General features: G+C 37.3%; 1 protein-coding gene across 1 annotated transcript in view; it reads left to right on the forward strand.

The window, feature by feature from the left end:
* Window positions 1-203: 203 nt before the first annotated feature.
* Window positions 204-26,055, forward strand: part of add3a (adducin 3 (gamma) a) — a 120,277-nt gene continuing 94,425 nt past the window's right edge. Inside the window, exons 1-2 of the mRNA XM_030135759.1 lie at window positions 204-397; window positions 23,631-23,668. The gene's annotated coding sequence lies outside the window, so the exon portion shown is untranslated. The remainder of the gene's footprint in view (window positions 398-23,630; window positions 23,669-26,055) is intronic.

Genomic DNA, 26,055 nt, shown 5'->3' on the forward strand with positions numbered 1-26,055 from the left:
ATAATATTTTTGTCTGAAATAGGACACACATAAATAATAAATACCGGCTTGAATCACATCACGTGCGCTCCTTCTCAAGCAATGGATCTGCGAAAAAGTGCGTCACCCGTGCACGTGAACGCAGCTTGACTTCCTGCAACATAATGAGCCGGTGTTTCCGCTCGTGAGCCGGCGGAGGGAGCAGAAGTACGGCATGTGAAGTGGCAGGTGGTCCGTGGGGAGTGGGTGAATGAGCGGCCTAAATGAGCGGACAGCGGTGGGACAGCCCGGACACAGGCCCTGGTTATGGTTGGATGAATTTACAGTAACAGGCGAGTCGGAATCAGAAAAGGTCCGAGGATACTTCAGTGTCTGCAGGGCGACTGACAACGTCCAGCCTGGTATCTTCAAACTGCAGGTAAATAAATACACAGTCATTCACGGTTTGACCACAGGTTTACTGCAGTTCACCTGTGTTAGGTATGAGGGCCACTGTTTTGTAACTGCAACACACACATTAAAAGGCTATTTGTGCTCTCATGTCATTTATTAACCCATAAAGACCCAGAACTATTTTTTGTGTTGACTTCTAAAAGAATTTCCCGTACACATTTAACCATTACTGAGACATTTGTCACCATTTATTCTACTATTATCTTTTGCATTTTTTTCCAGTGAAAATCAGTTATTTTCCTATATCGTAATTTCACATAATTTTCTGACAACGTAGGAGTTAATACAAGCTTAGTAAATTCAAAGGTTATTATATCACAACAGAAAAAAAAAATGGACGAAATATCTACTTTTTTTTTTTTTTTAGCAAATATATCAGTAGTTCTACATAATAAGCATGTACAACAACTACTTGGATTTTTATTGGTAAATCAATGTTGCAGAAGATGACAGTGTTTGCATCTTCATACAGCGCCTTTGGCTGCATCTGAAAAAGAAATCTGACTTACAAAAAAAAACCTCACAAACTGTATTTTACCTGAATTATTTCTCTGTATTGATATAATTAGGGATTCAACAGTGATTAAACGTTTTAGATCAGTAGATACCTTTGGATCACTGAGAGTTGGTGAATTTACATGCTGTGTGGTTTATTTCGGTACCATATACACTGTTCTGTTTTATTAATGAGCCAAACAAGTAGTGCAGCTACATAAGTTACATGATAGAGGGAAAACACAGCTATCCCCAGGGTGTGCAGTGGCCTACTTGGCAAAAGAGGTCAAAGGTCAGCACCAGCTTATTCAGTTGACTTCATTTGATTTGTATATGATTTAAATTTTTTTTTTATTCTAGTGATTTATTCCAAACATGCAATGAAGCTTAACATATATGTGAACAAGTAAAACATAGATAACAAAAATTAACAATCAAGACAATCTTAGACAGAAGAACAGCACAATAGTTTCATTTACTTGCCTGAAAAGGGGTGGAAAGAAGTACAACTTATTTAAACCCACCCCCTTCTTCATAAAATATTAATATTTATCTCCCTCATCCTTTTACATTACTCCTTTGTATTTCTATATATTCTCACACACACACACACACACACACGTAATCTTTTACCTATGCATTTCTTAATTGTGCTGGCAAAGCATACATAAACAAGAAAAGCACTCGGAGAGCGCAGACCTCCGCCAAGACAGATCTGTTGCCCCCCCCGATCACCACCAAAATGTAATCATTTCTTCCTTGTGCCAGTATCAACATTTCCTTAAAATTTCCTGAAAATCCATCCATAACTTTTTGAGTTATCCTGCTAACAAACAAACACACAAACACGCAAAGCAAAGCTATCACAATACCTCCTGCCGGAGGTAATGATAAATAACTCAGAGAAAGAAAAAAATGTATACGTAAACAACAGTGAACATATGGGGACAATTAATAACCCTCTTCCCTATATTTTGTGAAAAAACATTTTCTTGTAAGTGTTTTTGAATTGGTTTATGTTTGAACATTTCTTGCACTCCTCCCTCTGTCTATTCCATATTATAACCCCACATACAGATGTACTAAAACATCCTCTAGTAGTGCACACTTATCAAGGCTCCCATTCTCAGATTTAATTAGTAAATTATATAAAATATATTCCACATTATATATTTGTCGGGCTATACAATGCTGATCGTCCTTATTGGGATATATTCATATATTGTGACATTTATATTACATAAATATTCATCTGTTTTCAATGTTCCACTGTTTCAGAATTGTTGTTTTCTGAAATTTTACTCTTGTGTGATATGTTAGATGTTGATCAAACATTTTAGTGTTGTAATAGCTGTGAGTGTTTTAAATTTGTGACGTGTTCTGGTGTTCAAGTGTGTGAGTTTAAAACCACAAATAATGGTCAGCAGTCACATTTTCATCTTGATGAATAAGAAATCAAATTCTGGTTCATTTTATTTAATTTTATGGCATGAAAGCCAGTGTTACGTTAAAAAATAAGGGACTACAGCTGCGTTTTGGACTTAATACATCTTTTACTAGCAATTTAAAACTGCACTTCCTTCATAATATAAGCGAGTTTGTCTCGTTTAATATTATATGATCCATTAGGAGGTACATTAAATTGTCAGGGACACTTTTAGGTTTGGTGTACAGTATATCAATAAAAAAAAAGCAATAAACAAAATGTAGTCATCTTGTTATTATATAGTGCTTGCTATAACAGTAATAATATTGTCATTTGATTCTAATTATATGTTCTTGTATTGAAGTATTATTCCACTTATTTAATCCTTTTTGGACTGTTTCCACTGTTACTACACTTGTTGGCTTTGTTAACTCTTTTATTCAAGGTAACACTGAATCACACTTAATGCAAAGGTGCATGGTACACTGACATCCACTTGGTTACCTACTGCATGCATCTAATCCCCCCCCCCCCCCCCCCCCCCCCCCCCCCCCCCCCCAGGCTGGGTCTTTATTTTCCTTGTGCCGTGCCCTCAGGTTTGACAGATCAAAAGGCAGACAGACTTCTTTTCCCCTCTCAAATCGTATGTTACCAGCAAGTACCCCCTCAGCACCTCTGCCTCTTGGATATTTCTCAACCTGTAATGACTCTCTGAGGATATCCATTTCCACACCAGAGCCGGGCTGTCTGAACTTAAAAAGGACCCAGACAAATATGATAATTGTCTCCAAAAGGCCTGTACTCTGACATGCTTGATTTTTCATTTCTGTTTCTTTTTTCCCCTCCTTTATTTTGTTCTCTTTCAAACTGAGAATGTTCACCATATGGAGCTGAAATCCAAACCTGAATTCCCCTCATTCTCTGATTTACTCGGATGGAGGGCCCCTCATTCACAGCCCTTCAGGGATGTTCTCTGAGAGACACATTTAACCCAGAGCGCAGTGACTGAAGGGATGAAAAATGCAAACACTATTTTTTTTCCTCCATCTCCAAGCATCCTCTGATGAAAACACCATTTTTTTCCTGAGTGATTCGTGTAGACCTTGTGAATATTGCATTTGTTTGGGACTTCAGGGAGATGAGGCTTGTAGCTCCTCTGACCGGAAGGAATATTGACAGATATAACAAGGTTGTGGATTGTAAGATGGTTAAAAAAAAAAGATTTATTTTGAATGACAGAGGGTAAATTAGAATAACAAAATAACACCCCAGCAAATCAGCATTAATTGAAGCATTGTCCAAGGTAATTGTAAGCGGCCTAGTGTTGACCTTTGCAGAATAACCTTTAGCTAATCAGAAGGGATCCTTGCATCTCAACTCATCTCCTGCAGTCTCTCAATCTGAGCGCTGCCCTTTTGTTTATTTTCCCTCCCGTAATGAATGCTTTCTAATAACCATAGGGACAGTGTAGCTCAGCTATTAAACAGATTAATACAGAGGCACAGGAAATGCAGTGTCCACTAATGTAGGACTTCAGAATGATCTTGAAACTGGTGTTAAGACCACTTTTTGAAAGTCTTCATCTCTTTTTGAAGTTGACAGTATTTGTACTTGGCCTCAGTTTTGTCTTACTCATTAAAGGACTTATAGAGGTTTAAGGATTTTATTTCACAACTGGTCAAGCTCCCAACTTTAAGGATATCACTTAAGTGCCAGTGCAGTGTCTGGTGTTATTTTTGAGCATCATTATATCATTGCAACAGCACTGAGTGTAAAACCTTCATTCCCTTCTTATAATAAGTTTTGGGGACAAAGCCACCGTATTAGCCACATTTACTGAATGTTTCAGTTGATTGTCAGCTGTTTGTCACATTGCTACATATGCACACTACTTAATTCAGGTTTTGTATATCAATGGATGCAGCTAACAGGAACTTTGATAGAGATTAAGGGGGCAGGACATGTGGTGACAAATATTTGTTCTTACATTTTTGTTTGTGTCAAACAAATGATGCAGACAGGCCACTGACAGATGTGCAGTATATGCTAGTTATGTATAAAGCTAACTTACATCAACGTTATACATTGCTAATATCAATTATGGCACACTCAGTCATTCCCATACCGCGTGTTAAATGCTCAAAAGAAAAATACATATTTACCCTTTTTTTATGAAGGTTTACTTGCATTCTTATATTTCAGTGTAATGATAAAATTCACTAGATCCATCATTTTCTTGTGAAACTATTCAAAAACTCAGGTGCCCTAAAGTCCTTCTGTTTATTTGGCATGGCCTTGGTCTTGACCTTGTCCTGTTCTTCTTGACTTGGTTTCAGTACACCCTGGTGCTTGTATTGACTTGGTCTCTTGGTGTCAAAGTTGTCCAATGTGATGTAGTTTAGGTATTGACTGAAACTGTAACCATAATATATTGGTGTTGACTGGCTTAGTAGGTGAACTTCTCAGAAGCAGTTCAGTTTATGCTTATTTTGGAATGTTGTGTGGAAAACAGAAGTAAATAAAATATTTGGAACAAATTTTGAACCTTTTTTATCTTTAAACAAAGTGACAAAGAAGAATAAGAGGTTCTTGCAGCTCCTCACTTATTTTCTGGTCTTGACTTGTTGCAAAACTAAATAAAATGTTTTGGTGAAGTCATTCTGTACTGTGTAGGACACCACCAAAATGGAAATGCATGTGTTAGTGAGTCTGAAGCTATTTAAAATGCACACGGCTCAGTGAATTTGAACCTGTCCAGAGGACAGAGATGACTTCATCATTACCTCACCCCGCTCTGCTAGAGGACTTATCAAAAACATGTGGCTTTACTCTCTCTACACACTGCAAATTGATTGAGTTTTGGACTGCAGTGTTTTTCCTTTGTTAGAGGACATGTGTGTCTGTGCACAAGCAGGCTTCATTTTATTATCTTGGATTTTCTTGCCTCTCTCTGGATTTTGAGTTCATGTGTCATTCATTTGGCTTGCTCCAGCCTGCAGCTCTGGGTTTGGTCAAACAGTCCTGAGGCTGGCTGTGTTGGACAGGATTGTACACCGTGCCTGAGTGTTTGAGCCTGTTTCAGTTGCGCCCAATGAAGTCAGATGAAAAACATATTGGGGATAACATTTTGTTTATCTTATTATAACATGACTGCAAGCTGCAGTGCTTTAGAGCACACTGGAATTTCAAGGTTTACAGGCTCCTCTTGGGGCATCGAGTTATTTTTATCAGGAAAGTAGAGCTCATAATAATTAACCTGAAATACTGATCATTTCTGGTTTGAGGAATGAGGCCACGTACAGCTGTGTGAAAAAACCACAGCCATTCATTCATTTGAAGCCAAGGTGCTATGTTGGCCTATCAGATACCAACTCACATTCTTTGTAGATTAATTTGTAACTTGAGCATTGTAGTTCACATCTACAACTTTAAAGCTGCTGTTATTGCATCAAAGGCGAACATTTCTGGATGTGTCAGATGTCAGTGTTGCCTGAAATGTTTCACCCTCACCATCAGACTCAAAACAGGTGAATCAGGTCTGCTCTCCACCAACTTGAGTTGTTTTTTTTTGTTTTTTTGTTTTTTTTGAGTTCTAATAATAGGAGGTAGAGAGTAAAATAACAGGTAAGCCAAATTGGGGAATATTTGTCAACAATGCAGATGTATGGATTCACCCGACTATATATAGTGTTATGAAATAGTATTTTCCATGAAGACTCCCAACAAAGCAGGAAGGGGGCACAACATGTGGACGGGAAAACCCCTGACAACACAGCTCTTCTGTATGTTTAACTTTACTATTCACCTGTTACACACTTATTTGCTTAGTTGAGTATATCTGTTCTGGTTGGGTGGGCACTGATACATTGTCAAAGAATGAATGATCTTGAATAAAGTTGTATTTAGCTGCTGATCTCCAGCTTTAGTGTTTTACTTTTATGTACTGATTCCTCTGACCTAAAAGAAGTCAGGCAAAGCTGAACTGTCTCTTCTCTCATACTATTATCTATCCATGCTCATGGTGCTGTTTGATGTGATACATGTGTGGGCTCACTGTTTAGATTCAGAGTTGTTTGGTTGCCAGAACCAAATGTCCCAGCGGGGTGGGGTTAGAATAACCTTATTATACACTTGTGGGTGGAGAGCATCCGGCCTGAATACAGCTGACTTCTGTCCAACTTGGAGATGTGTGTTCATCCATACCGCCATCCTTATGCTATCATTGAAGATGTTCATCCTGTATGTAAATGTGTTGACATGCGTGAGTACGTTTTTACGGAGTTCATCATATGTTTGTGGTTGCACAGGCTTTTCTCTGTTTGTGTGAGAGGGGGCAGTCCCTGGCAGCCGGTAGTGGGTCTTCCCATGCAAGAGGGAAGGCGTTTGCATAGATATTAGGGTGAAGTTACCATAGAAACGGCGTCTGCCTCTGACCATGGGACAGGGAAAGGTGCCAAGTTTTAGGCCAAATGAGCTTTGGAATCAGACAGGCCTCTTTTGATCCCAGATGCCGTCGCCTTATTAAAATATCTCTGTGGGGGTTAAAAAATAAAAAAAATCAGTCAAAAGATCAGTTTGGGTGTCCCTCTATCACATTTAATCATATGGAGAGCAATGACTTTTGCAATTTTTAATTAATCACTGGTGAACTTTAACTATTGTGATCAAAGTAAAGAGTTCATGTACTTATGTAACCCTTAAAAATGAAGAATTCTATCATGTGGAAATAGTTTTGAAATGATCATTTGACATCAGGTGGTTATGATTATATATAATATATTACAATAAGCTGTCATTTATTAAAAAAAAAAATAATGTGGAGCCGACTGTGCTGTTCTTTTTTGTCTGGGTCGATGGCCAGTAAGAGTGAGTACACAACCTCTGTTTGTGGAGAAGGGGGGTGGCACCTCGTTTCTGTGCCCCGAGAGTCTGCATCAATATGCAGATTAGATTAGAAATCTTCCGGGTCACCTAATCTGTCAAATGAATCTACTGTCATCTTCAGTGTACAAGCAGAGGGAAAAATCCTAGCATGTGATGTACAACCATTGGGACTTGTGTTTATTACCCAATGTCAATCCATTCCTCACAGTGTTCATGTGAGGTTCATTTTGTGCATTTATAGCTTGAAGCGGCGTGTGTGTGTGTGTGTCTGGCCACGTGAGTAGATTCTATGGATGCTTTCATTACTGGTGTTGATCCCTTCGCTGTTTTGGGATAGGGGAAGGATGCACTGTCAAATGACCTGAGAGTGATGGAAAGTTCACATTACGTCGTTCATTTGATGTCTAAATCCATGGAATTCCCCTTGTGTGTTCTCAATGGGTGCAAGAGCTGACAACAGTGTATCTTGAAATGTACTGCAGAATTCTAAAAATGGGCAACAGACTGGGGTGCTTGTAAAATTAAAATTCAGTATTAATTTCAATATTCCCCAATTTCTGTTTGAGATTGTTAAGTTGATATTAAAATAAAGGCTGATATCTAGGTTGATTTTGATAATTGAGGTAACACGTTACTCATTAGTATGGTTGGGATGGCCTATTACACTGTAGTTTATTTCACCACAGTTCCACATATGTTTACACTTCTCATCATAAAATAAAATCTGTCTAATGTGCTTTGGACATTGGTTTGGTAGAGCATCTGTGTAGGCTTACTGTATGGTCGGATGTGTGCAACCACTAGAAGCTGAACACGATCTGAATTTGTTTTCATCATCATGACTGGATTTAATCCGCAGCAGAAACACATATCGTATAATCTCCAGTGTCCTAACCAAACACTTACAAATCCTAAAGAATCATTATTGCAAGCCTTGCAACATTTATGCTAACAAACCACCCATATTAAAACATGCTCTGTAAAATCCTGTAATTACATTGGCAGTCAGCCCGTGTAAAATAAATATTAGTGGAGAAGGAACATTTGGACAATACTCTTGTTTGTTTTCACAGCTCTTCTGAAAAGCCAGTCTGCCAAATTAAGATCATTCATGACATATGACTGTCTGGCTCTTCTATCCTCTGTTGAGACACATTTCTTTGCCTTTTTTGTGTCTGTACCATAAAAGTCCTACAAAAACACAGTGATCTTCAGACACATAAACAATAGATGTGTTTCCATCAACTTATTTAATCTGCATTTTGAAGTGTTGCACCAGAAAATGTTTATGGAAACAACAGAAAAAAAAAACAAAACATAATTGTTATGCTCACTTGAGCTGGATTTTTTATGTGTTTAATAGAATAAACACTTTTTAAAAAAAAAATATTTCTTTCACTTTCACTTCAAAATGAAAATGCACATAATACACATTTTCTTTTTTGCAAACTTTTCAAAACCTCACTGTAAATTTGCCTGTAATAAAAGGATACACAGCTAATGTGATGGTAGCACATGCATTGTAGAGTAGGTTTGCAGTTGTATATAACTTCTTAGAGACAGAGTTTTGTGGCTGAATATTAAAAAAAAAGAATGCCAAACATTGAATTAGTTGAAAACCTCTGAACAAAAGATGGACTTACTGGGGGGACCTCTCCTTCTATCGTTTAGTTACATACAGAGGTAATGAAGTATAAGTACTTTGTTACTGTACTTAAGTAGATTTTTTAGGTATCTGTACTTTACTTCAGTGTTTATTTTTCTGGCAACTTTGTACTTTTACTCCCTACATTTTTGTATAAATATCTGTACTTTATACTCCTTACATCCTCAGAATAGGCTCGTTACTTTTTCAAACTAAATGGATGTGACAGTATAGAAAGTACGACACTTCAGAAGGAAAATCAGTGTGGAGGAGAGAAGGAGCACAGGCTGTGACCAGGGCCAGAACCAGAGTCCTGGACAGGGTCAGTACCAGAGTCCTGCATGGGTCCACTTTTACCAAACTTTTCCACCCGTATCCTCAAAGCTGAGTATCGTGACCCGGCCCCTGATTAAACACATTGTCTACACAGTAACTCACTTTTAAGGGCTTTATTTTTGGCTAAAACGCACACCATCCATAAATCTCTAATATGTGCTGCTCAGTGACGTCTTTAACCAGATATAAACAGAGATGAAGCTCACTTCCAAATAAAACAAACCGGCACTGGATCAACCACTGTGCAATTAGATGATCATCATCATTAAATGTCCTGAAAATTATTTTCATCCATGAATCTTTTTTATATTTTTTCACTTCCATGCCTGCTACCCGCCCTCTCTTTGTGATTTTGACTGGTTAAATAAGTATTATTTCATTCATAGCAAAAAATGCTGTTTTACTTTTTACTATTACTATACTTTTTACTATTGTTTTACTTTTCACTAAGTTGTACTTTTTTACTTTTACTTAAGTAAAGGAGTTGAATCAGTACTTCTACTTTAACGAGAGTATTTTTGTCATACAAGTAGCTGTACTTTTACTTCAGTACAGAATGTGAGCACTTTTGCCACTTCTGGTTACGTACATATGAAGTGAAGAATGAGTCACATTATAACTTAAGATAAAGCTCCTGCAAATTTGCATGTTGTGGAATACTCACATAGTATTATTTTAGTTAAGGATTTTAGTGGAAATGGTAAAAAACAATGAAAATGTTGTGGGTAATGTGTACATTTGTGTGTGTACAAGCTTTCATTGGCCTTTTGCGTCCAGGAAACACACTTTATTGCCTCTCTGACCAAACCTCTACATTTACCACATCATCTGCCACTGTACAGCAGGCACACCCATGCTTCGGTTCCTGTTTGGACACACACACACCGTGCTGTATCACACACCCAGCAACAAATCACTTCTGGCAGCTCTGAGCCTAACTGGCTGCTGAGTCCTGGTCCTGGTGTGGGTATGTACTATGTTGTGTGTCTTTGTTGTCTGGACCAGCTTGTGAACTAAACTCAGCTAAAATGCTGTGTCAGCAATGAAAAGCTTGGCCTTATCCATTTGTATTGTGTGGTAGTAATTAATTGCTCTTACTCAAGCCTTAAATTGATTTTCAGTGTTTAATGTGATTGTATAACATGGATGGCTGTAACAAGATGGGACCTGAAGTGGCATGCCTTCTTATAATACTGTATTGAAATTTAATCTCAGTTGTGGCTTTGTGATATTTCTACGGTTTCCCAGGGTTAATCTTAAATCAGTTTTGTGTTGGTCGTGTGTGTTTGAGCCACATGTAGTGAGGCAGCTACAGTGTATTTAAAGGCTATGGTGGAGTGTGAACTATGTGTATGGTGACATTAGATCCTGAGGACCACCTCTGTGCTAATCCATGGTTCATTTACTTTTCTCCTGTTGGATCACAAACGGTCATGTTGCCCTTGGATGTGTTTACTGAGTTACATTTGCTAAAATGACCCCGTATCCTTTGAAAACTAAAAATACTGCTCTTGACACGAGCTTGGCATGCATCTTGGTATTGCATTCCAGAAGAAGTCATGTCATTTACAAAATATGTTTATGTTAAATGTAAAGTCAAGAGGACTATTGCATATCAAAGCTGCACACTTCAGAAAAAGAGGATTTTGATTTCAGTCTATGTGCTTGATAATTGTTGAAAAAACATTTAAACACATTTCTAGTAGCCTATTTGCAATTTGATTAATTCTACAGACCTATTGGATATTACAAATGTATATTACATGTAGAGTAGTAAATGGTTGTCACGTTCCAAGAACAGCTGATGATTGTGTTTTCACTGCAGTCAGGTTACAGCAGTAATATACAGTAGGAGTGTACACCAGACAGGGCCACTTTTAGATCACTGTTGGGTGTGGTTACAGGTGCAACAGAACAACCAACATCTCATCCATCTGTAACGCTGGGTGTGGTTAGAATCCAACCAGAGAAACTGCTTTTTGACCTTTTACAGTTTTAATGTTTGTTTAGATGCGTCTTGACAGTGAGTATAAGGTTCTCCCTTTGGTTTTCAGAGCTGCTCTCTTGGGTTGGAGCATTTTCCATATGATTGTGAAGTACTTTGTGCCTGGTTGTGACGTCTGGAGTCTCCAGAGAAAATGTGTTTTTCTTGTGACTTAAAAAAAAAAGAAAAAATATTGCACTCTTTAGATACGAGAAAAATGAAGTCAGTTTTCATGTTCTCCATATATCGATTTTACAAGAATTTACTTTGGGTGGTGCTCTAAATAGCTTGGATACTGTGCTTAAGCTTTCTAATTGTAGGGAAAACCATGTGAACGATTAAAAACCATATAGTGTTTGAAACCTTAAGACATTTCTTATGTTGCATAGACAGTTTAACCTAGAGATAAATAACATATAAAACTGTGACCTCACATTAGTGTGTTATTGAGGTCAGCGGTTATGTAACACAACCCTTTCTACTGTCTGCAGTGGAGCAGTTTGTCTTGACACTGCTGTTGCTGATGTTGCTATGTGTCTCCTCTGCTGGTGGGCCTATGGGTGCCGTTAATGACGCATGTTGCTTTGTGCTCAGAAGCCTCCTGGGCAGCAGCCTGTGTGTCTGTGTTTTCTGCAGAATACAACTGTTTTTATGTTCACAGTAAACATATTATATTGTGTGGAATATATAGTCTACATATACTACACTACATACCCTCCATTGCTCAGTTTTATACTGCTGGTGCTTTTTAGAATCAAGAGTTAAGTTTTTAATGCAGTTCTTATAAAGGGATAGAGGAAAATATCAATACAGGAATGTGCTTTGTTGCTTCATTTTAGTGATACTTTATTGACACTGGTGCTATTGATGTTTTTATTACAACATACGGCTGCACTGAACAGATTCACTTGTTAACATGACTTGACAATAGTCTCTGTTTTGGAATAGTACACTGGAACCTGTGACATGGAGGCTGTTCTTGTGTAAACTAAGACTATGTAGTTTTTGTACTTTGTTTTTATCTCAGGTGTCAAAGTTCCTACTCTTTAGTTTTTTTCTCTTTAAAATAATCAGACATTGTGAATGTTTCAAGTACTGCTGATAACAATGGTATCATGGTATTGTCATTACTATGGCCAGTGTGTTGTGATAGTATTGTATTTTATTTAGTTTTATCATTTAAGAACCCCTAACATCTCTCGGTTAATCTATTTTTTCTGCAGGGTGTTTTGTCAAAAGGATAAAAATATCTCATTTAATTAAATGTCTCTTCAAAAATACTTCAGCAAGCAAACATGATGGCGTATGCCTCGCCATCTGCCTGTTTTCCCACTGGCTGTCACTCATGGTCCTCCGCTCGGTCGTCATATTTGTGTCTGGAGGAGAACCTGCTGGGGCTGAACACATGAACAAGCTGCTCGTTAGAGGAAAGCAGATTGCTGAGTGTCACACCCAGTGTTCCCTGTGTGTTACCAGTTTCTGTTACTCAAGGAGCGATGTTGCATTACATCCTGTGCTTTGAGACTGAAAAACAAGCCTTACTTTAAAGGAGCAAAGCACAAGCAATTGTTCAGCATGTTGTATTGCTTGATGTATTTTCTTCTCAACTTTTTCAGTTGTTGGACATATCAGAACCTGCAGTGAATTTCTACTTGAAACTACAGTCAGAGTAAAAGAAGATAAAATGAGGTTAAAACCCTGCATTATTCATTTCAGTGTAGGAACTCACTAACTGGGTATTACAGTTCTTTAAGCTAAAACAAGTGATTCCCATGACAAACACATTGTCTTCCTTATCGTTTTCCCCTTCTGATAGGAGACCCACACACATACGCTCACAGTTTCCACTGAGGATGTATCTGGTCAGAGAAAGAGAGATACCCCGTCAGATGTGTATGTCATGTCAGATGGCTCTGACTCGTGGTGCAGGATGGAGAGTATGGGAAAGATCGATTTCCTTTTCCTCAGTGGAGCTTCTTTTGTTTTGTCCTTCCAGGACAGTCACTGATATGCTGCGGGTGGGAAGTTGGACAAACAGAGACTGTAGCACGTGGCTATGTCGTATCCCTCACACCAGGCTTCTGTGGCCTTTATGAGCTGATGAAGTTTCAAGAACAACTTGGCTGAGTGATGTCATTCATCTTGTGGTCAAAAGGAAATCAGTGGTGTCCCCTAAAGCTGATGTCATCAGTTTCAGCCTCATTTTAATATTTTTGTGTCCTGCAAAAGTCTGTTTCACAGCCTCTGGAACACGAGAACAGAGGGAAAAGATGGCAATTAGGATTGTCATGTTTATTAAAGTACAGTCAATCCAAAATGTCCCCAGCATGGCTCTCAAAGAAGTCATAGAAGAAGTTGTATTAGTCATTAATACTTCGAACTGAACATTTGAAAGGACACACATTTGCCAAAAGAAGAGAGAGATTCTGAATCAACTTCTCTTTTAATTTGTCTGAATTCATTTATTTCATTTGAGTCAGATACAAATAATGTGATTTTGTAAAAATGCTGACTATTGTATCCAGGAGTCTGAATCCTCTTGTTATTCTACAAATTAGAGCAAAGCACTGAACGATTTCACAACCATTTGCAGAAGGAAATCATAATTGCATCTGAATTTCACAGGCCGTTGTAGGGTGTGTGTACATTATTGCATGAGAGGGTGTGTTTGTGCAATAATACTAATCTTTGTGAGGGTATTTGCTTATCTTTAAGAGAACATAAAATTGGTCGACTGATAAGGTTTTAGGACTGAATATGACTATTAGCAAGCCAGGACACAAATTATGATGTCATTATTTGTATTATTTGGAGCAAGAGCTGCTTTGGAGCTGATATTTTATGAGTCCTTCTACGGAATATGAAATGTTACTTACAACCCATAGAATCATAATTTTACCATTTTCATTTTTTTCCTATATGGCTTTTTAAATTACTCTGTATTATGTTCTTTTACTGAGATGATGAATTCAGACCAGCTCTAAAGACCTTGACCCTGACCCTCTGAAGAACAGATTGGCCCTATTGGGATTTAGAGTGTATCACATTGTTCAAGCTGTTATATTTATTAATAAAGCAAATTCAAACAAAGCTGAGCGTTTAATGGGCCTGTATCCTGAGGAGTTGTGTCGTGCACTTTTCCTGAACCCATCTTTCAGCAGGACTCTCTTCCTGTTAGTACAGCTGTCAGGGTGATATGTTCAGAAAGGCTTTGTAGAGCGTGGCGCGCTGCCAGGACTGTACGCACATCAACCTGAGAGAGAAAGTACAGGCTAAGAACATACACGGTGACGAACAATAGACAATATGTAAACAGTTCCACACAGACACGCATCTTTATCTGTATTGAGTAGTATTTCATGCCTGTCTGATTAATTTAAATACATGGCTCAGTAATGGATGTAGTGATTATTCTTCATACATGTGTTTATTTGTAAGGTTTTGATTTATTTTTTTTATTGGGGTTTTTCAAATACAAGTTAATTTCTAACAAGGTACAATGAGATGGATATGTATATACTATAAGTTCCCAAAAGAAGAAATGGATGATGAGTGAATAAATGAATATGCACAAAACATATGCACCAAACAAAACAAGACAAAACCAAGTAACAACAGGAGAGAAAAAAAAAACACACACAGAGGATGTCATATACTCTTTTTTTTTTAACCTATTTATGATGGGTTATTTTTAATATAATAGTCAGTGAACGGTTGCCATGTTGAATAAAAAATGCTTACTTTGTCCTTTAGGGAGTATCATATTTTGAAGTTTTACATTTTTGTGTGTTTTTAGTTCAAATCAAGTATTAAACTAAACTGATGTGGTTTTACAGAGATGCGCATATAAAATCAAAGTAACATCTGTTTTGTCTACGCTGCCTCTATACCAGAGTTTCCCCACAACAGATAGTGATGTTTTTTCCACATTGTTTATCCACAATGGATTATTGTGTGTTTGGTCTGAGATGAACAGACTCCCGCTGGGCTGGGATTTAGTGAGTGTGTGAACTGATGCATATGTCACTTAAAGACCTCGAAATCCCAACGCTCCCAGTAGAAAATCTCTACAACTAAACAGCAAATCTGCTATAATCATTTGAAATTAGTACTCTGATCTCAGGAAATGTGTTTTCTGTTTTTTAATCTAGTTTCTGCTTTTGGTTTATGTTTGACAATATGGGACTGAAAGTTTCCATGTATAAGGCAAATCTCTGAGGCTTTGTATGTGTAAACTCTAATGTTGAACAGTGGAAAATATCTGGTTGTAGTCTGCTGTACTTTAAGAGGCATTATGTGTTTACGGGTGGGGTTCACCTCATAAAAAGTGTTGGGTAGCAGCATGAAGTGAACACAGCTCATTTTGGGATGGAGTAAGGATTAAGGGACCTTTTTGAAGGGGGGTGAATCATTACTTGCACTGCAGTATGAGGAGCTAGTAGGGAAAAGAGGAAGACATTTAAGACGAGAAGTTGCTGTGATTTTATAGTGTGTATTAGTTAGGGCTGGGTATCATGACCAGTTGCCTTAATCGATTCGGTTTTGATTCGTAAGGTTCTGAATCGATTAATCACGATTTGATTCGATTTTGATTTGATTCAGAATTAACTGATTGATTCAGATTCATTTAGTGATACCAAAGTTCAATTTTGAGCTGTAACCTGATTATTTGACTACCGCAGCCATGCAACACAGAATCAATATTGACATCACTGGTCTACAGTTTTTTAGAAATGATTTGCTTCAGAGATTAAATGTGCTAAATGTTACGTATTTTAATAAGAGTAATTGGAAAATAAATGACAAAAGTGCCGGTTTGCTGATGTTTTGAAGGTATATGATTAAGTGTTATTACTCATATATATTGGTTTATGTACATTTATATAATAGTTTTTTTAAATCTTCCACTAAATAGAACCTGTAAAGTGAATGTATTCTAATGTGCAGACAGTGTTTTGAAGTAGATCTTGTAGCTCTGAGACAAATATTCCTTTTGAGTCAAACCCATTCTCTCGTTAATTCTTGAATTTCACATTTTGACCCAAGGCTGTATCTTGGAAAGTTTAGCCAACCAGCATTTTTTACTTGATTTTTCTTTATCAGTGACTCTCATGTGGTAAAATTTCATTACTTTTATTCTGGAAGCATTTTCCTTGTAGACCAGTGCATTGGAAAGGAAATAAATACGACATATCAGCAGTAAATAGCTGAATCTGCTCTTAAATATGAAACATTGCTCAGAACAGATTTCTTCGTCGTCTTTATTCTGTTTTATGGCTGGAGGCTTCTAGTGTTAAGGCACATTACTATCACCCTGGGACACCGCTACCAATTTAGCTCCCCTGAAACAATTATGTTGGACCCCTGGTACAAGAAACTCACGTCAGTGGTATCCGGGTATTTTCTCACAGTTCTGCTCTAAAAAAATCGATCTCATCCACTATTAATCGATTACACAAAATGAAATCGATTCAAAATTGATCAAATCGATTTTTTTTACCCAGCCCTAGTATTAGTAGCATGTGAGTATTAGTGTGGATGCAAGTCCTTTATAAATGTCAGGCTAGTTTAGCCATGGTCAAACACATGTAGTATGAGGCAAAGTTGACAATTGGATTACAGACTAGGACCATAACACAGGTAGTTGTGCTGTTGCTATCAGGTGGAAATTCTGCTTTTTGTTGCAAAGTGCTCTTTAGTATCAGGTCTTGGTCCAGGGCAGGTAACAGGTCTTAGTCTTAAAAAGTGAAGCTAAAAGTAGAGTCAAATTTAATTTAAAATCTAAGTCCTAGTTTTTCCAGGTCAGTCTAAACTTACAGACATTGCAATATAACAGAGACTGAAAATGATCCAGTACAGCTATATTTTAGTATTTTAATATTTATCTTTGCTTCAATATGTATTTTGCTTTTCTTTTGGGTGTTACGTTGATTTTATATTATGTAAAAACACTTAGAGATTTTCCCATGTTTCTGTAGTTTTAGTTGATTTCATTATTTTGATGATAACAAATGGCATAAATTTTTCTTATATTTTGTTAGTTTGAGCAAAATCTTTCTGTAGGCTTTCTTCATCTGACTGTATATTTGAACTGAATTATCTTGAATGTTCTACCTTTAGATTTCTGCACTGTTTCATTGGTAAAATAGTTCACAAAAAAAAATAGAGTTTGGAACCACAAAGAACCACCTTAATTTTCCACCTAGGAGCCTAATCAATCCTAAATGATGACTATTGATATTAACATTTTTAGTCCTATTTAAACTTACTTGTCTACCTATTCATCTTTCCTTAGCTCCAGTTCCTTTCAATATTGAAGGTGATGTCTTGTGATATATTTTATAGTAGAGATAAAATGTGGTGGACTTAAAACAACCAACCAGACTCATTAACCCATAACAGCCACTGGAAACCCAAATCACCTACCGATCTAAAATGTTTAATAACCCCTCATCCCATAAACCTATCAATACATGTGAATAATTAGTGTAAAATGCAGCTTGTCATCTTTTCATGGTCATCAGATATGACCCATTTGGATGTTCAGAAGCTCCATAGTGACTGTGGAAACACTGTCATCTTCTACAACACTGATTCACCAATAAAACCCATGGAGTTGGATCAATGACAGTTGGAATGCAGATGCTTGTTTTATGTTCAGTTAATGATATATTTGCTGAGAAGGTCCATTTTCCTTCAGTATTCTCTCCTTCTGATATAAAAGCCCTCAACTTTAATCTGAGCTTTTATGAACATCTACATGATCAGTAGATTAAATATAGGAAAATACCTAATTTTCACTTAAAAACACAAAATGCAGAGGATAATATATACAGTAAATGAGGATAAAACGCTTAAGAAATATTAAACAGAGACAAAAAATATAAAAGTAACACTGGGTCTTTATCGGTTAATATATCTTAATGTGTTATCACAATTTGCCCATGTGTGGTTTCCATCATAAATGGGTTAATTTTTACAGTTGGATAATGCTAAAAATATGTCAACAGATGTTTTCTGGTGAATGAGCACAGTGTGTGACAGACTGTCTTATCTGCTTTCAGTTCTGAGGCTGATGGTGCAGATAAATAAACTGATGATGCACACGCCCAGTTTTGTGTTCAACCAAATAGTTTTACTTCTCCATCTTAAGTTTGACCTGTTGTCTGATATCTCTTCACCCGTGTGTCTCTAGTCGTCCACTCGTCGCCCACTCAGACACTCACTTACACTTAAATCATGTCAACAAGGGAGTCGGCAATAAGAGCATCACCTGTCAGCTTCTCACTCCTTCAACTGAATTGTCCAGTCAGCAGGCTTTCACAAAATGACCAGGCCACACAGACTGGACACTGCAGCTCTCACAGTCTCACTAAACCATTCTGACTGAATCAGATTAATGAGCTGTTTGGGTTGTTGTATAACTGGGTAAAACTAAACTAACAGGACTGGCCTCTCATCACATCCCCAATGACCCCAAGCTTAGGTCACACACATGGAGTCAAAGGTTCAGCATCTGGATGTGGTCAATTAGAAGCGGCCTTTCCTCTCCATAATAATCCTAATGCAACATTTATTCACAAACACGGCTGCAAATCAGTCTGGATTTTTATGTAATGAGGCTGAAGGGGCCATCACAAAAAAGGGTCTGGACAGTCACATCCATTAAATCAGAGGCCATCCCAGCGGTCAGCAGGAAACATTGTTATGTAACTGTGCTGGTTATTCTTGTCTCTCCTCATGTCACCCAAGAAAAAATGATTAGTATGTGAGGTTTAGTGCCTGGCCTAACCTGTCTCCACTTTGTTTACAATGTGTTAAGCAATCACATACATGCACGCATACATTCCTGGTAGATACTGTAACTTTATAACATGCACAGTGTATTTCTGTGGTTCAGCAACAAAAGATTTGATAAGATAAAATCATTACAATGGTGATGACTTGTTTTTGTACAATGCATTACATTTTTGCATTGACAGGTTGCTTCACTATGCCACAACCAGCATGTAATTGATCCTCGTATAATGAGCTGTCTACTTGCTGATGGCTTTTAATGCACTAATTAATACAGACAGAAAATAATATGCCTTTTAGTTTGAGCTAAATATGCAGATTTGTAGATCAAAGTCATTCCCAGTCTCCAGCTCCATTGTCTTCGAGCTCCAACAGTATTAAACAGTGTCTGCATTTTAGAATCAGAATACCAATGAGGGGGCAAACCTGCCAAAATGGGACAATATAGTGAGTCGTGTTGGGTGAAACAGTTCTGCATGGTATCTCTGACCCAGTACAAACCCAGTTTAATCTATTATATTTAGCGGGAAATAGTGGTCAATATGTCCTTCCTTTTTTTTTTATTATTTTCCCTCAAACTTGCTGCTATTTATCAGGAATGTGTTGAAGTTGTTCCTTTTGCTATTCAGTTGGTTACCCAAACAAATGGTTCTAGTCCATGGAGGGGGATCCTGTTGTTGCTACTTTCAACAAATTTTTCTGACAGTACTCAGATCCTCTGCTGTCAATGTTCTACATCAATGAAACTAAACTACCATCAGTAACTAGTAGGCCTACCACTTTGGGGCCGGGGGCATATTCCATGCTCTTTTGATCCATATGAAACCATCTTCAACATCCCTGGCACCATCCTCAACTGGTTCAGTTCATACCTCTTAGATAGACTCCTGTTCATCTCCATTAATAATTACAAATCCCCTACTCCTGCTGCTCTCCCACAAGGTGCTCCCAAAGGTTCACTACTGGACCCTTTCCTCCTTATACTGCACATATTCACCCTTTATATCGTCATCATTGTCACCATTGTCGCCATCGTCGTCTTTCCATATCAGCTCACTTAGGCCTCCCAGTTCCCAGTAAAAAATTAAGTTCTTTTTTTCTGTAAAATTCATAATTGAGCTGGAATATGTTTTTTTTTGTTTGTTTTTGTTTGTTTTTACAACCATGTAATCCATATAGTGTATAGTTATTTATGTGAAACAAGGGCTTAGTGGAGTTCCTTCAGTTAAATGTTAATTTTAAGAATTAGTGTGTTCAAGATTCAAGAACTTTCGACTGTTAATTCTCCAGATGCACAGGACATACTGAGAATTGAGATGCTGTTTCTCTTTATGAATACAAACTTACTGTCCCGCTTCATAGACTTTTCATTGTCAACACCTGAGAACCTGAAGATGGAAAATTCTTCACTTCACTAACCTGGAAAAAATGGGAAAACCAATTTAGCAGGTGTTTCCAATTCTTCTCCATTCAACCAGCCTGGACCAGAGCGTGTTTCCACAAGTGCAGGATTTTCAGATTTCAGGTGTCTTTCATCCAGCAGTTACAGTTATTGTCTGTTACATAATTTCCAGCTGTTGACCTCTTGCTTCATTCAGACTAATGGCCTCTGTGGATTTATAGTTTCAGACACAAATTCAGAATGTTTTATGGTCTGTTTTGGGGCCAATCCCTAAATTCTCCATAGCCACTTATCATTCCAGAGGTATGCAGGCTCTCAGCAAAAACACATCTCACATGCTATCAATAGCCCCCATGTTCTCCGATGGTGAGCTGTGCTCCCACTGTTGACACAGTTGGCGTTTGTGCAGATGACATAGTTGATGGTTATCAAGGGCAGACCGAGTCCCTTAGGCGGCCTGCAACTTGGTGAAGCCTCAGGTCCGGTACAGAGGAGCAGCCCGCTCTAGATTAGGCAGAAACACTGACCACAGTGACCGGGATCACACATCATGAGGCCTGGAGTCTCATGAGAATTGATATCCTTATGCACACACAAGTACTAATGCGGTCTTTTATATGAGAAATTGTAAAGGTTTCAGAGCAGAATGAAACCTAGAGGAGCACACTGAGAATGCAGATCTGCTCCAAGGCTATTAGTCTGCTCTTGTTCGTGTTCCACAATTTTGTTAAAGCACAAACAAACTGCAAGTTATGATGTTTTCCTCCTTTTTGTCAGTTGGTTTCACTACTTAGTTTGGCTGACTGTTACCCTGTTGACAAAGTTCGAATTCATGTGTTTTTGACACTAAAGGCCATCACACTCTTGGGGTGGGGGGTGTTTTTCATGTGATCAGTTTGCATGTCAATATTTTTTTATGAGTACTTTTGAAGATAACAGGAAGTAATTTCTTTCAGAGATTTTGTACCATGACGAAAGGCATCAAAGAAAACAAACTCAAGTACAAAGTGTGGAACAGCATCACTGAACTTGTAATGAATAACACATTAGTCATATTAATCAACTAGAGAAAGCACTGCACCTAGAACAGAGAACACCAGTGCGGATGTACTGCCTGCACTTTATGTTACAGCTCATCTTTATATGGAATTCATCATTTTTATTGAAAAATTAGTTGCTGTGCATCTATTCAGTCCTTTGATTGAGCACGTATTACAGCTAACCCAATTATAAATAGTGAGTGAGGTGAGTGGTGTTTTCTTCTTGAATCAGTTCATGTGAAATGACACCTCTTTAGTGACCATCTCTGATTGGCTTCATACTTTCATAAAAAAAAAAAAAAAAAAAAAATTCTATATATATTAGTCCCAGTAAACACTACACCAAAAATTCAAACAACATATATATTACTTTCTTATGTTGAACATTTTCTGAAATCTGGTGATTTGGGAGTCTGTTAATGTTTTGTTTATATGTCATGTTCTAAGTTCGACTATGGCCCGTCACTGTTAAAGAAAGTGAAAAACACCTTCAGATTCTACCCCTTACTTGGTACATCCTTGGTTCATACCTTACCCAGTCACTAAGTTTCATGAAAGCTAATGCAGTGCTTTTATTTTTTCCCACAATCCTGCTGACAGACATGTGAACAAATGAGGGTGCACAACCTTTTTGGCAGTGATAGTGGATTTAACACATTTTCATTCATCCCTACTGGGTCTTCTAACAGAGAAATAACTCCTGAGGAAGGAAGAAAAAATTTTTTTTTCCTCAAAATTCTTTTTTTTGCATTTAATAGTTGTAGTGGAGTGAGACAGGAAAGGTGGTGGAGACAAAGGCTGGACATACAGCGTATAGGGCTTTGGGTGGATTTGACCCTGGGCTGCTGTGTGAAGGACACGCCTGCATTAGTATTTTCACTGTAAGGATGGTGTTAAATTTAAGGTCTGCCAGTTAGAGTGGTTTGTGATTTTATTTAATAGAGCATTTGATGCAAGAGTAACATTAGTCTTTGGGAGGAATGTGTTGAGATTACAGGTGTAAAATGACATTTAATCTGTTCTTTTTGATTAGATTAGCACAGTTTTCACATGCACTCTGCTTTCTTTGAGTATTCAGAGATTTAGAGGGTAATCAGAGGTTTCTGGTTTCTCTTTTAAATTGAACAGATAGACTTTGACATCATTGTATCAGCTTTTATCCTTTTGATCTAGTTTATTTGAGTGATTCCTGGCAAAGGTGATTTTAACCCTTTCGTGTATGAATTATGAGAACCTTAGACAATATTTTTTTCCCGATTGTTTTTATTCCTCTTTAGGCATAAAAAAAATGTGATTGAAATTTTTTTAAATTAACCTATTTTTCATGGAGTTACTAAAACATCCGCTCAGCTGGACACCGTGCGTTTCATTTTTGAAGCAAAGAATGTATTTAAAACACATCACCAGAAAGTGATATACTGCGTGACAACTATAAAATAAAAACATTTTTAATCCAGCTAATCTGATGTTTTCTCATATTTTAACATGCTCTAATACTAGCTATAACTCACTTAATGGAGTTAATATGCAAAAAACCCCAAAAAACTTTTTGTTTAAGAAAACTGTTGATTGCAGTCTAATAACGATTGGCTACTGATTTGCACTAAAGCATGTCACTGCAGATCGGGTTTATCAAGAACAGCAAAGTTACATTAATGGTATGAATGTCAGTGTATGTGATGATGCATAAGTGTCCACTGTGTTGGATGATATGGAACGAAAACAACAAAACCCATGAATATACAAGAGAATAGATGTAGAATAGCTGTCCACTGTAGTGACCAGTATGCATTAAATGGTTAAGGCCAGTGTTACAGACTTTAAAAAGCGCACACTCAGTGAAAAATATTCAAAGCTAATGCATGTGCACCTGTTCTTGCCCTTTTAACACTTCTGCAATGTGAACATTTTGTTTCTGTTTTTATATTTTAACTTGTTTTATTTATCTATTTTTATATGATTTTAATGTTTTATTTTAACACTTTTATTAATTTTTATTGTGCTTTGAGTCTTCTGTACAGTACTTTGGTCCACTGTGGTTGTTTTAAAGTGCTTTATAAATAAAGTTGGATGGGATTGGATGTGTCTGCTGCTTGTTGTGAATGGACACACAGGGCTCATGCTTCTACTTTCCCTTCAAGGCCTGGATGCATAAAGTAATAATGTGTTTGTGTCTGTTTTTGTCTTAGTTGGTGAGACATCGTTAACTCAAGTAGACCCCTGAGAGGTAAGAATTTCTCCATCAACATGCACCATTTCCTCCTGCTCAAGCTTTTGAAACACCTGTTGATTACATCAACAGCACAGCGCTGTTATGAGTATTATTTTACACCATAACACTCAAAGCTGATGGGAAAATGAAATGGAAAAAGTCTTAAATGTAGTGTTGAGTGGAGTGGAAAGTTTGGGTCTGTTGTCCAAACGCCTCCACCCTCCTCTGGTTTGCACAAGGACACAGAGAGTAAATGGAGAGTAATACTGAGCACTTTTTGGAGAGCCTTGAAGAAATGACACGGCTTCGGTCAGTGGTAAGCTTATAAACTGCTTCTGGCCAGACGTTTTACTGTGCTGCAAAGGAACCAGGGACAGGCCTCCCTCTTTTTCATCTCTTTTTATGTACTAGCCTATATATTTCTTCTTTTACCGCTTGTGGTCAGGAAAACAAACCATGATCATCTTGTCAAATGATGATTTAAAAGTCATTTATTTAGAGGTTGACTGACTCATTTAATCCTCTGCAATAGTAACCTACTGTGTTTTTCCTTTATGTACCTGATGGTTGTTGATTATCCATGCTACTCATGCGTTTGGAAAGTTTGCCATCTGTCAAAAGTTTGTGGAAAAAACGATTAATAAGATCTGAGCCATGTTATTTGAGAGGGAAAATATAGGAAAGAATTTGTTTTGGTGGATTTAGTGGCTTTGTTATATTATTTTATGGCATTTTGACACAAATTATATTTTGCCCCTGTTTGCCATTTTAGAATTCTGTGTATCTGTGTATTGGCCGTAATCAATTTATATAATCATGATACAGGGATTCTTTATATCTACTGAAGCCACCATAAGATTTGTTTGCTTTTGTTGTTTTGTTTTTTTTGGCAGAAGTTACTTGAGAATTTCTAAGTATTTGCATCAATATATCAACTGGAAGAAATACAATACCTAAACATCCTAAAAGATATTTATGTTATGAGTTATATGGGATCATCCGGACAGAGACAATTTTAAAAGAAAGTGTAAAGAAAAACAAAAAACAAAACTCTGCATGAGTCTTGCTTTAATATACTAACAAATTATTTAAGAAAACTTCCCCACAGTCAACTCAAGAGTTTAACCCATAAAGATCCAGAGCTAATTTTGTGTCAGTTCCTAAATTATTTTTTTTCTCTATTTAGCCTTTCTTAAGTGTTTTATTACCATTTATTCTAATTTTTACCCCTGTATTTTGCATTTTCACTTTAAATCATGTATTTTCCTATATTTAATTTCCCATATTTTATTTAGATATTCATGAAAACTTAGAGTAAATGCAATATTATTACTGGTGAATCAATGTTATACAAGATCACGGTGTTTCAATGTTCACTATGAAGCCTCTGAACGTCCAAATGGGTCATGTCTGATGACCATGAAAAGACGACAAACTGCATTTTACTCCAATTATTTACATGAATTGATAGCATTAGTGGATCAACAGGTATGAAACATTTTACATTAGGAAATATTTTTGGTTGCCAGTGGGTCTTTATGGGTTTAGTAAAATGGAGATCACATTAAATATTGACTTTTACACTGTAGAAGTAATTAAGTTCTGATTTACATAGTGCTTTAATACTGTGCACATATTTCCTACATTATCTTATTATGTCTAAATAAAGGGATAATAAAGGGTAAATGTGCATGTTCATTACAACTCTGCAAAACCAACAATGTCTAGTAGCGGCTGCTCAGTCTTTCCACTGCGCTGTGTTAATCTCATTTGTTACAGCACTACCTGCAACAAATGAGATTATACGGCTGGTGTTTAAATAACATCTGTTTTATTTGCATCTTTCTTATTCTTTCTTTTTCCCATGTTTTTTGTCTCATTGTGTCACTGCAGTGCAATATTCTGTAGACATTTCTCTCTGTGTTTCTGCAATCTGTATTTTATAGATACAACCTTTTCTGTGTCTGTGCAGATTAAAACAATGTATTACTGAATGGAAAAACAGTTACATGGTTGTTACTACTCCTTTCCTTCAGGATGTATGTCAGGCCCAAGAAAACGATATTCATCCATATGAAGAACTTTTAACATGTCCTGTCTCACTGTCTCCATCTGACAGCCATATCTTTTCCTGCCACTCTGTTTAGTTTTTTTTTTTAGTTTTTAAGCACCGCACTTGTTGTTCTGGTCCCAGTTTGGTAGATCCGTCAGGTCCAGGGCTTGTGGGGTCAGCGGAAAAAAAAACCCCATGCAGCTCTGGGAGGTATGTGATGCATTATGAGACATGTCAGCAAGCCCAGTCTTTTACAGTCCATGCGGCAGCTGTCTTCATATCTGGATGCTTTAACCCTGTATGGGGCCATTTGAGGTCGTGTCACATGTCCTTGTTGACGACTGTAGTT

The sequence above is a fragment of the Sphaeramia orbicularis genome, chromosome 1 (genome assembly GCF_902148855.1).
Source record: "Sphaeramia orbicularis chromosome 1, fSphaOr1.1, whole genome shotgun sequence".
NCBI classification, from domain to species: domain Eukaryota; kingdom Metazoa; phylum Chordata; class Actinopteri; order Kurtiformes; family Apogonidae; genus Sphaeramia; species Sphaeramia orbicularis.